The sequence below is a fragment of the Sciurus carolinensis genome (genome assembly GCF_902686445.1).
Source record: "Sciurus carolinensis chromosome 14 unlocalized genomic scaffold, mSciCar1.2 SUPER_4_x, whole genome shotgun sequence".
NCBI classification, from domain to species: Eukaryota; Metazoa; Chordata; class Mammalia; order Rodentia; family Sciuridae; genus Sciurus; species Sciurus carolinensis.
In genome coordinates this window covers 3137536-3149055 of record NW_025920103.1, presented here as the reverse complement: position 1 = coordinate 3149055, position 11520 = coordinate 3137536, and positions in this window count along the sequence as shown.

Here is an 11520-nt window from a genome sequence, read left to right as displayed (position 1 = left end):
CAGAGCACAGAGTGCGGAGCACAGAGGCCAGAGCACAGAGTCCAGTGCAGTGCACAGAGCACAGAGTACAGAGGACAGAGCACAGAGTAAAGAGCCCAGAGCACAGAACTGAGAGCCCAGACCCAGAGTACAGAGCCAGACTACAAAGCCAGAGCACAGACAAAGAGCACAATGACCAGAAACCAGAGCAAAGAGCACAGAACCCAGAGCCCAGAGACAAGAGCAAGTGCACAGAACACAGAGCCCAGAGCCCAGAGTCTAGAGCTCAGAGCCAGAGCCAAAGTACAGAGACCGAGCACAGAGCACAGAGTGCGGAGCACAGAGCCAGAGCCCAGGGCCAGAGCCCAAACCTCTGGGTCTGTGCTCTTGGCTCTGTGCTCTGTGCGCGGATTGTGCTGTGTGCTCTGGTATCTGTGCTCTTTTCTCTGTGCTCTGTGCACTGTGCTCTGTACTCAGGACTCTGGGCACTTGCTCTGTACTCTGCACTCTGTGCTCTGGGCTTTGTGCTGTGGTCTCTGTGCTCTACTCTCTGTGTTCTGCGCTCTGGCTCTGGGCTCTCTCTCTCTTCTCTGTGCTCTGTGCTGTGAGTTCTGGGATGTGGACTCTGTGTTTTGTCTCTGTACTGTGGATTTATGCTCTGAGCTATGTCTCTCTGTTCTAGTCTCTGTGCCCTATGCTCTGGGCTCTGGGCTCTGACTCTGTGCTCTGTGCCCTGTGCCCTGTATTCTGTACTCTGGGTTCTGGGTACTGTGCTCTGTGCTTTGTAATCTAGGCTCTGTACTCTGTGCTCTGCTCAGTGTTCTGCTATCTGTGCTCTGGTCTCTATGTTCTGCAATCTGTACTCTGTGCTATATGCTCTGCACACTGTATACTGGTTCTCTGTTCTGTGCTTTGTGCTCTGGGTTGTGTGCTCTGGTTTCTGGCTCTAGGCTCTCTCTCAAAATGCTGTGTCTGGGATCTGAAGTCTGTCTGTGTTCTATGGGTCCTGGCTCTGTCCTCTGTGCTCTGTGCTCTGTGCTCTGAACTCAGCATTCTGAGCTCTGGCTCTGGGATCATGCTTTGTTTTCTGTGCTCTGTGCTCTGTGCTCCGTGATCTGGCTGTGCTCTGTGATGTGGGCCAGATCACAGAGAACAGAGTACAGAGTACAGAGCACAGAGTAAAAAATCAGAGAGCACAGAGCTGACAGAACACAGAGACCAGAGCCCAGAACTCAGAGACCGCAGCACAGAGCCCAGATTATAGAGCTCAGAGACAGATCACAGAGCAAAGTACTGAGAGACCACAGACCATAGCACAGACCACAGAGCCCAGACCAAAGAGCACAGATCACAGAGCACAGAGATCAGAGCAGAAAGCACATAGTTCAGAGCATAGATCCAGAGTACAGAGACAGAACACAGTGTCACCATCCCAGAGCTCACAGCACAAAGCACAGAGAATGGAGAGAGAGCCCAGAGTCAAAACACAGAGTGCAGAGAGCAGAGCACAGAGTACAAACCCAGAGCACAGAGCACAGAACTAGAGCCCAGAGTGCAGAGTGCAGAACACAGAGCAGAGAGCAGGAGCCCAGAGCTAGAGCTCAGAGCTCAGAGTGCAGAGCACAAGTCACAGGGCATAGAGCCAGAGTACAGAGATAGAGCAGAAAGCCAGAGCACAGAGCACAGAGACTAGAGAAGAGAGCACATAGCTCAGAGCATACAGTGCAGAGCACAAAGCAAGATCACATAGCCAGAGTCAAAGCCCAGAGCCCAGAGCAAAGAGCACAGAGCACAGAAGACAGTGACCAGAAACCAGAGCACAGAGCACAGTGCCTAGAGTCCAGACACAGAGCCCACATCACAGAGTCACAGGCCAGAGTTCAGAGCCCCAGAACACAGAGCACAGAGCACAGAGCCCAGAAGAGAGTCCAGAGCACAGAGCTCAGAGCACAGTGCCCAGAACCCAGAGCACAGAGCACAGAACACAGAGCAGAGAGCACAGAGTTCAGAACCCAGAGCTCAGAGTCAGGAGCAGAGACCAGAGAACAGAGCCCAGAGCACACAGCACACAGCACAGAGCCCAGTGCACAAAAAAAAAACTGAGCCGAGATCCCAGAACACAGAGCCCAGAGCACAGAGAACAGAGCACACAGAACAGAGCACAGAGCCCAGTGCACAAAAAAATGAGCCGAGATCCCAGAACACAGAGCCCAGAACACAGAGCCCAGAACAAGAGCCCACAGCACAGAGCCAGAGCACAGAGACCAGAGATGAGAGCACAGAGCACAGTGCCCAGAGCTCATAGTAGAGAGCACACAGCACAAAGCACAGAGCCCAGTGCACAAATCAAAGAGACAAGAGCCCAGAGCACAGGACCCAGATCCCAGAGACCAGAGCACAAAGCACAGACCCAGAGCACAGAGCCAGAGCACAGAATCCAGAGCACAGAGCCAGAGAACAAAGACAGAATACAGAGCCCAGAGCCTAGAGTACAGAGCACAGAGCACAGAGATCACAGCACAGAGCTGTGACCCAGAGTACAGAGACAGAACAGAGAGCCCAGAGCTCAGATCCAGAGCCAGAGTACTGAGAGAGCACAGAGCACAGAGCAAAGTGACCAGAGTCCAGAGCACAGAGCAGAGAGCACAGAGCCAGATCCCAGGGCCAGAGCCCAGAACTAGGGGTCTGTGTTCTTGACTCTGTGCTCTGTACTCTGTACTCTGTTTGTGTTCTGGTCTCTGGTCTCTGTGCTTTTTACTCTTTGCTCTGTGCTCTGTACTATCAGCCCTGGATTCTGGCTCTTTGCTCTATGCACTGTGCTCTGACTCTGTGCTCTGTGCTTTGTGCTCTAAACTCTGTGCTCTGGCCTCTGGCCTGGGCTCCTTCTCTGTGCATTGTGCTCTGTGCTTTGTGCTCTGTGCTCTGACTATGTGCTCTGTGCTCTGACTATTTGCTCTGGGCTCTGGCTCTGGGCTCTGACTCTGTGCTCTGTCCTCTGTGGTCTGCACTCTGCGCTCTGGGCTCTGACTCTGGGCTCTGACTCTGTGCTCTGTGCTCTGTGCTCTAGGATCTGGTTCCATGCTCGTTGCTATGGTTTCTGGTCTCTAGGCTCTGTGACCTGTTCTCTGTGCTCTGGGATTTGTGCTGTGGTATCTGGGTTCTGTGCTCTGGGCTCTGTGTTCTGTTCTCTGTGCTCTGAACTCTGTGCTCTTGGGCCTGACTCTGTGCTCTGTGCTCTGTGCTCTGGTTCTGGTCACTGTGCTCTGTGTTCCGGGCTCTGTGCTCTAGGTTATGTCCTTTTTGCTCTGTGTTCTGCATTCTGTGTCTGGACTCTGGGTTCTGGGCTCTGGGCACTGTGCTCTGTGCTCTGGTCTCTGATCACTGTGCTCTGTGCTCTGGTCTCTGGTCACTGTGCTCTGTGTTCTGTCTCTGTACTCTAGCTCAGTACTCTGGATCTGAGCTCATGGTTCTGTGCTCTGTGCTCTGGTGTCTGTGTTCTGGCCTCTGTGCTCTGTACTCTGTTCTCAGTGCTCTGTGGTCTGCGCTCTGTTCTCTGGTCTCTGTGTTCCGTCCTCTGCATACTGTGCTCTGGCTCTGTACTCTGTGCTCCTTCCACTGGGTTTCTGGGCAATGTGCCCTGTACTCTGGGCTTTGTGCTCTGTGCTCTGTGCTCTTGGCTTTGGACTCTGGCTCTGGGCTTTGACACTGTGCTCTGTACTCTGTGCTCTGTACTCTGCACTCTGAGCTCTGGTTTTGAACTCCTGCTCTGTGCTGTGTGCTCTGAGCTTTGTGCTCTGTGCTCTGAGCTCTGGCTATTTGCTCTAGGCTCTGGCTCTGGGGTGTGACACTGTGCTCTGTACTCTGTGCTCTGCACTCTTTGCTCTGAGCTCTGACTCTGCTCTCTGTGCTCTGCTCACTGAATCTGGACTCTGTGCACTAGGCTCTGGGTTCTGGCTCTGTGCTCTGTGCTATGGTCTCTGGTCTCCTAGCTCTGTGGTCTGTGCTGTGTCTCTGAGCTCTGGTCTCTGTGATCTGTGCTCTGTGCTCTGTGCTCTGTGCTCCGTGGTGTGGTGTGCTATGTGCTCATGGTTCAGTGCTCTGGGCTCTGGCTGTGGGCTCTGGGCTCTGGTCAATATGCTCTAAACTGTATGCTCTGTCTCTGTATTCTGGCTCTGTACTCTGGGTCTGGGATTTTGACTCTGTGCTCTGTGCTCTGGTCTTTGTGCTTTGTGCTTTGTGCTGTGGTCTCTGTGTTCTGCACTCTGTGCTCTGTGCTCTTGCTCTGTGCTTGGGGTTGTGTGCTCTGGGTCCTGGCTCTAGGTTCTCTCTAATACTCTGGGTCTGGGTTCTGAATTCTGTCTGTGTTCTCTGGGTCCAGGCTCTCTGATCTTTTCTCTGTGCTCTGCAATCTGCACTCTGGTCTCTAGCTCTGGGCTCATGCTCTGTTTTCTGTGCTCTGGTCTCTGTGTTCTGTGCTCTAGGCTGTGGCTCTGTGCTCTCAGATCTGTGCTCTGGGCTCCTGCTCTGAGACCAGAGCCCAGAGCCCAGAGCCCAGAGCACAGAGTGCAGAGCACAGAGCACAGAGCCCAGAGCACAGAGCACAGAGCACAGAGTCAAAACCCAGAGCCCAGAGTGCAGAGAAGAGAAGACAGAGTACACTGATCCAGAGCACAGAGCACAGAGTGCAGATTATGGAGCACAGAGCACAGAGCACAGAGCACAGAGAACAGAGCAGCAGCCCAGAGCCATAGCCCAGAATGCAGAGGGCAGGCACAGATCATAGAGCACAGAGCCAGGACCTGGAGAACAGAGACAGAGTTCAGAGCCCTGACTCATTGTATTGAGACATAGCCTAGTGCCAGAACCCAGAGCACACAGCCCAGATCACAGAGCGCAGAGCACACAGCAAGAGCACAGATCACAAAGCACAGAGCACAAAGCACAGATTGCAGAGCACAGAGAACATAGCACAGAGCACAGAGACCAGAGCACAGAGCACAGAGCAGAGAGCCCAGAGCACAGAGCACACAGCCAAGAGCCCAGAGCACAGAGCACAGAGCACAAAGTGTAGAGCACATTGCCAGAGCACAGAGTGCAGAGTACAGAGCACAGAGCAAAGAGCTCAGAGCACAGAGCTGAGAGCCCAGACACAGAGTAGAGAGTCAGAGTACAGAGACAGAACAGAGAACATAGAGCACAATGACCAGCAACCAGAGCAGAGAGCACAGAGCCAGAGCCCAGAGCCAGAACTGAGAGTACCTAGCCAAAGCACAGAGGACACACCACAAAGCAAAGAGCACAAAGCACAAACAGGAGCCCAGAGCCAGAGCCCTGAACGCAGAGTACAGAGCCCAGAGCACAGAGTGCAGAGCACAGAGCACAGCAAATAGAGATCAGAGCACAGAGCCAGAGCACACAGCCAGAGCTCAGAGCACAGACCCAGAGTACAAAGACAGAACACAGAGCCCAGAGCCTATAGTACAGAGCCCAGAGCACAGAATACAGAGACCAGAGTACAGAACAGAGCCCAGTGCCCAGACCAGCTGTAGAGAGACAGAACACAGAGACCAGAGCCCAGAGCTCAGAGCACAGAGTGCAGAGAACAGAATGCAGACAGAGCACATAGACAGAGCACGTAGACAGAGCACAGAGCACAGAGCACAAAGCACAGAGTAGGAGCCCAGAGATTAGAGCCCAGAGTGTAAAGTGTAGAGCACAGAGCACAGAACACAGAGCATTGAGCCCAGATCCAGAGTCAAAGTCAGTGCCCAGACCCAGAGCCCAGAGCACTGAGCTCAGAGTACAAAGCGCGGAGTACAGAGGCAGAGACCAGAGCCAAGAGTACAAAGCACAAAGCACAGAGTAAAGAGCAAAGGGACCAGAGCACAAACCGAGCACAGAGCACAGAGCGAGAGCACAGACCCACAGCTGTAACTTTGCTCTGGCTCTGAGATATGTGCCCTGTGATCTGCGCACTGCGCTCTGTGCTCTGTGTTCTGTGCTATGGTCTCTGGTCTCAGAGCTCTGTGCTCTGTGTTCTGTCTCTGAACTCTGGTCTCTGGGAGATGGGCTTTGTGCTCGGGACTCTGCTGTGATCTCTTTGCTCAGTGCACTGTGATCTGTACTCTGGGTTCTGTGCTCTGTGCTCTGTGCTTTGCACTCTGCTCTGGCTCTGTGCTTTGTGCTCTCTGTTCTTGGCTCTGGGCTCTGGCTCTATCCTCTGTTTGCTGTGCTCTGGGCTCTGACTCTGTGCTCTGCCTCTGTATTCTGTGCTCTGTGCTCTGCTCTCTGGGCTCTGGGCTCTGGCCTCTGTGCTCTGTGCTATGATCTGTGGTCTCTAAGTTCTGTGCTCTGTGCTGTGTCTCTGAACTCTGGTATCTGGGCTCTTGTCTCTGTGCTGGGCTCTGTTCTGCGGTCTCTGTGCTCTGTTCTCTGAGGTCTGGGCTCTGGTCTCTCTATTCTGTCTCTGTACAGTTGGTGAGCAGTGGGCTCTGTTCTCTGTGCTCTGGTTTCTGTACTCTGTGCTCTGTGCTGTGGTTTCTGTACTCTGTGCCCTGTGCTCTCTACTCTAGGCTCTGGGCTCTGTGTTCTATCTGTGTACTCTGGGTCTGTGCTCTGGGCTCTGGTTGTGTGCTCTGGCTCTGTTCTCTGTACTATGCTCTCTGTGCTCTGACACTGGGCTCTGGGCTCTGGGTTGTGCTTTGTGCTCTGATCTCTGGGCTCTAGGCTCTGTGCTGTGGGCTCTGGGTTTGTTGATTTATGCACTAGCCTCTGTGCTCTGTGCTGTGTGCTCTGGTCTCTGTGCTCTGTTCTCTGTGCTCTGGGCTAAGGTTCTAGTCTCTGTGCTCTGTGCTCTGGTCTCTGTGCTCTCTCTCTGAGCTCTGATCTCTGGGCTCTGGGCTCTGGGCTCTGGGCTGTGGTCTCTGTGCTGTCTGTTCTGAGCTCTGGTATCTGGTCTCTGGGTTCTGTCTCTCTACAATTGGTCTGGGCACTGGACTCTCTGCTCTGTGCCCTGGTCTCTGTGCTCTTTGCTCCATATTCTAAGCTCTGGGCTCTATGTTCTGTCTCTATACTCTGGGTCTGTGCTCTGTGCTCCGGCACTGTGCTCTGTGCTGTGTGCTCTGGGCTCTATGCTCTGTTTCTGTGGTCTGCACTCTGTGCTCTGGGCTCTAGCTCTGTGCTTTGTGCTCTGGGCTCTGGGCTCTGTTTTTGTGCTCTGCACCTTGTGCTATGGACTCTGGCTCTGTGCTCTGGGATCTGGTCACTATGTGTTATGGGGCACAACTTAAGAATAGACTGCTTACCACTGAGAAGTCCAAATTTTATTAAGCCGGCCAGCTGACTATCTCACACAATGCCCCCAAAAAAGGTTATTGGGAGAACAGCCCCGACCATAGTGTTGTAGGGGTTCTTATACCAAAAATCACATTAATCATAAGTGTCTGTTGCTATGATTTGAAATTACAAACTAACATCATGAAATCATCAACAGCGGGAGTAGTGGGTCAAAATGACCCTTACCTAGGTACAAACTAAAGAATGGTTACTACCATCCACACAATTACTATTTACACAGTATGTTAGTTAAGAGCAATAGCAATCAAAAGACAGCAATTTATCATTACATAAGAATTGTCATTTTGTATTGCTAAACATGTCACACTAAGTAACTGAGGATGGGTACAGAGGTGGGTGTTCCCATGGGGAAAACTTATTTCCTACATAACATGGAGTTTCAAAACAAAATGGAGTCTGTTTAGTCATATCCCTTATAGTCTTGCCTATAATATTATCATGAAGCCAGATTGGTCAGCTCATTACATGTGCTCTGTGCTCTTTGAACTCTGGCTCTATACTCTGGGTCTGGGCTCTTGGCTCTGTGCTCTACACTCTGTGCTCTAGACTCTGTGATCCGGGCTCTGTGCTCTGTGATCTGGGCTCTTGCTTTGGTTCTGTGCTCTGTGCTCTGGTCTCGGGCTCTGGGCTCTGGATCTATGCTCTGTGCTCTGTGTTCTGTGCTCTGGGTTCTGGTTCTGGGCTCTGAGTTTTATCTCTGTACTCTGGATCTGGGCTCTTGGCTGAACTCTGTGCTATGGTCTCTGTGATCTGTGCACTGTACTCTGATCTCTGGGCTCTGGGTTCTGTGTTTTGAGTGTGTACTCTGGGTCTGGTCTCTGTGCTCTGATCTCTGTGCTGTGTGCTCTGTGTTTTGTCCTCTGTGCTTTGTCCTCTGTGCTCTGTGCTCTGTGCTTTGTGCTGTTGGTTGTGGGCTCTATGTTCTGTCTCTGTACTCTGGGTCTGGGCTCTGTGCCCTGTGCTCTGTGCTCTGATCTCTGTGCTGTGTGCTCTGTGTTTTGTCCTCTGTGCTCTGGGCTCTGTGCTTTGTGCTGTTGGTTGTGGGCTCTGTGTTCTGTCTCTGTACTCTGGGTCTGGGCTCTGTGCCCTGTGCTCTGTGCTCTGGTCTCTGAGCTGTGTGCTCTGTGATATGTGCTTTGTCCTCTGAGCTCTGTGCTCTGGTCTCTGTGCTCTGTGCACTATGCTCTGATCTCTGGGCTCTGGGTACTGTGTTTTGTGTGTGTACTCTGGGTCTGGGCTCTGGGCTGTATGCTCTATGCACTGGTCTCTGTACTCTGTGCTCTGTGCTCTGGGTTCACTACTATGGGCTCTGGTCTCTGTGCTCTGTGATCTTTGCTTTTTCCTCTGTGCTCTGGGCTCTTTGCTCTGTGCTCTGTGCTCTGTGCTCTGAGCTCTCTGCTGTCAGTTCTGTGCTCTACGCTCTGTGCTCTCTGCTCTGTACTCTTGGTTGTGGGCACTGTGTTCTGTCTCTCTACTCTGGGTCTGGGCTCTATGATCTGTGCTCTGCGCTGTGTCTCTGTACTCTGGTTCTGTGCTATGGTCTCAGTCTCTGGTCTCTGTGCTGTGTGCTCTGTCTCTGGACTCTGTTTTTGAGCTCTGTGCTCTGTTTCTGTATTCTGAATGGGCTCTGTGCTCTGTGTACTGGGTACTGGTTCTGTGCTCTGTGCTATGACCTCTGTGCTCTAGCTCGGGACTCTGGGATCTGTGCTCTGTGCTCTGAACTTTGTGCTCTGGTCTCTGTGCTCTGTGCTCTGTGCTTTGGGATCTGGGCTCTGTTCTCTGGGCTCTCTGCTCTGTGTTCTGTGCTCTGTGCACTGGCTATGTGGTCTGGCCTCTGTCCCTGTGCTCTGACTCTGTACTCTAACTTTGTTGTCTGGGCTCTGGGCTCTGTGCTCTATGCTCTGGACTCTGGCTCTGTGTTCTGTGCTTTGTGCTCTGGTCTCTGTACTCTGGTTTCTGTGCTCTGTGCACTACATTCTGTGCTTTGGGTTCTGGCTCTGGGCTCTGGTTCAGTCTCTGTGCTCTGTGCTCTGGCTCTGGTATCTGGGCTCTGTGCTCTGAGCTCTGGCTCTGTTCTCTGTTCTCTGGCTCTGGCTTTGTGCTCTGTCTCTGTGCTCTGGCTCTTGGTTCTGTCTCTGGGCTATATGCTCTGGCTATGTGCTCTGGGCTCTGTGATCTGTGCTCTGGTTCTGTGCTCTGATTATGTGGTCTGATCTCTGTGCACTGTGCTCTGCACTCTGTGCTCTTTGTTCTGCCTCTGGGTTCTGGATCTCTGCACTGGGCTCTGTGCTCTGTACTCTGGTCTTTGTCTCTTTTCTCTGTTCTCTGGCTCTGGGTTCTATGTTCTATATTCTGGCTTTGTGCTCTGTGCTCTTGGCCATGTGCTCTGGCTCTGGTCTCTGTCTCTGGGCTATGTGCTCTGGCTCTGTGCTCTGTGATCCATGCTGTGAGCTCTGGCTCTGTCCTCTGGTTCTGTGCTCTGTGATATGTGCTCTGACTGTGTATTACATGCTGTGTACACTGTCCTCTGTGCTCTGGCTCTGTGCCCTGGCTTTGTGATCTGGGCTCTGAGCTCTGTGCTCTCTGCTCTGGGCTCTGCTGCGTTCTCTGTGCTCTGTGCTCTGCTGCATTCTCTGTGCTCTGTGCTTTGGTTCTGGGCTCTGGACTCTGTGCTCTGAGCTCTGATTCTGTCTCTGTGCTCTGTGTTCTGGCTGTGGGATCTGTGCTCTGTGCTCTGGCTCTGTGCTCTGTGCTCTGGGCTCTGGCTCTCTCCTATGTCTCTGGCCTCTGGCTCTGGGTTCTGTCTCTGGGCTATGTGTTCTGGCTCTGTGTTCTGGGATCTTTACTATGGGCTCTGGCTCTGTTCTCTATCTGGGCTCTGGCTCTGTGCTCTGTCTCTGGTCTCTGGATCTTAGATCTTTCTCTGGGCTGTGTGCTCTGGCTTTGTGCTCTGGGCTATGTACTGTGGGCTCTGGCTCTGTACTCTGGTTCTGTGCTGTGTGCTCTATGCTCTGCACTGTGTGCTTTGTACTCTGGGCTCTGTCTGTGTGCTCTGCCTCTGTGCTCTGTGCTCTGTACTCTGTCCCTATGCTCTGTGTTCTGGCACTGTACTCTGTGCTTTGTGCACTTGCTCTGTATTCTGGGTTCTGGGCTCTGTGTTCTGGGCTCTGTGCTCTGGCTATGTGGTCTGGGTTCTGTGTTCTATGCTCTGCACTCTGCACTTTGTGCTCTGGGTCTGTGCCCTGATTCTGTGCTGTGTGCTCTGTGTTCCGCACTCTGTGCTCGGTACTCTGCGTACTATCTCTGTACTCTGGCTCTGTGCTCTGGCTTTATGGTCTGAGTTCTGTGCTCTGTGCTCAGGATCTGTGCTCTGACCATGTGGTCTGGTCTCTGTGCACTGTGCTCAGCACACTGTGTTCTTGATTCTGCCTCTAGTCGCTGGATCTCTGCACTGTTCTCTGGTCTCTGTCTCTTTTCTCTGTTCTCTCGCTCCGGCCTCTGGTTTCTGTGCTCTGTCTCTGGACTCTGGCTCTCTGCTCTGTGCTCTTTGCTCTGGGCTCTGGTTCTGTCTCTGTGCTCTGTGCTTTGGCTCTGGGCTCTGGTCTCTGTGCTCTGTAATGTGGGCTTTGGTTTCTGTGCTATGTGTTCAATGCTCTGCACTCTGACTCTGTGCTCTGGGCTCCATGCTGTGGCCTCTGACTCTGTGCTCTGGGCTCCATGCTGTGGCCTCTGGCTCTGTCCTCTGGTTCTGTGCTCTGTGATATGTGCTCTGACTCTGTATTGTATGCTCTGTACTCTGTGCTTTGTGCTCTGGCTCTGTGCTCTGCATTGTCATCTGGACTCTGGGCTCTGTGCTCTCTGCTCTGGGCTCTGGTTTGTTCTCTGTGCTCTGTACTCTGGCACTGGGCACTGGGTTCTGCGCTCTGGGCTCTGGTTCTGTCACAGTTCTCTGTGCTCTGGCTGTGAGATCTGGGCTCTGTGCTCTGTGCTCTGCTCTGTGCTGTGGGCTCTGGCTCTGTTCCCTGGCTCTGTGCTCTGGCTCTGTGCTCTGGGCTCTGGGCTCTGGGCTCTGTGCTGTGGTCTCTGTGCTCTGTGCTCTCATCCCTGGGCTCTGGGCTCTGTGTTCTGTCTCTCTACATATGGTCTGGGCACTGGGTTCTGTGCTCTTTGCTCTGGTCTCTGGGC